This window comes from Cervus elaphus, chromosome 23 (assembly GCF_910594005.1).
Source record: "Cervus elaphus chromosome 23, mCerEla1.1, whole genome shotgun sequence".
Taxonomy (NCBI): Eukaryota; Metazoa; Chordata; class Mammalia; order Artiodactyla; family Cervidae; genus Cervus; species Cervus elaphus.
The window spans coordinates 63,963,555-63,963,888 of record NC_057837.1 but is presented as its reverse complement, the minus strand read 5'-3'; positions in this window follow the sequence as shown (position 1 = coordinate 63,963,888).

The following is a 334-nucleotide window of genomic DNA, read 5'->3' as shown; positions in this document are numbered from 1 at the left end:
TCATGGTTTTCTATTTTACAAATTGGGTTGTTTCATTCAAAGGTAGGGTGCACAACTAAAACCAATTGCAAATCTAGTTTTTCTTTTACGGTTGGAGAAATAGCTGAACATAAAGTTAGCTGGCTTCAAAGACCCCAGGGCTTGATACTTGAATCTCCCTTCCTTTCAAGGTTCCCATTTTCTGGAGAGTGTTGTAAATGTATTTGTTAGTCCTTTTCTGGGGGGCGAAGGGAGAGATTTTCATTTTTTATTTTTTAATTGCAGTATAGCTGACTTACAATATTATATAAATTCCATAGGGCTTATATAGAACTATATAAGAAGTGTACTGTAT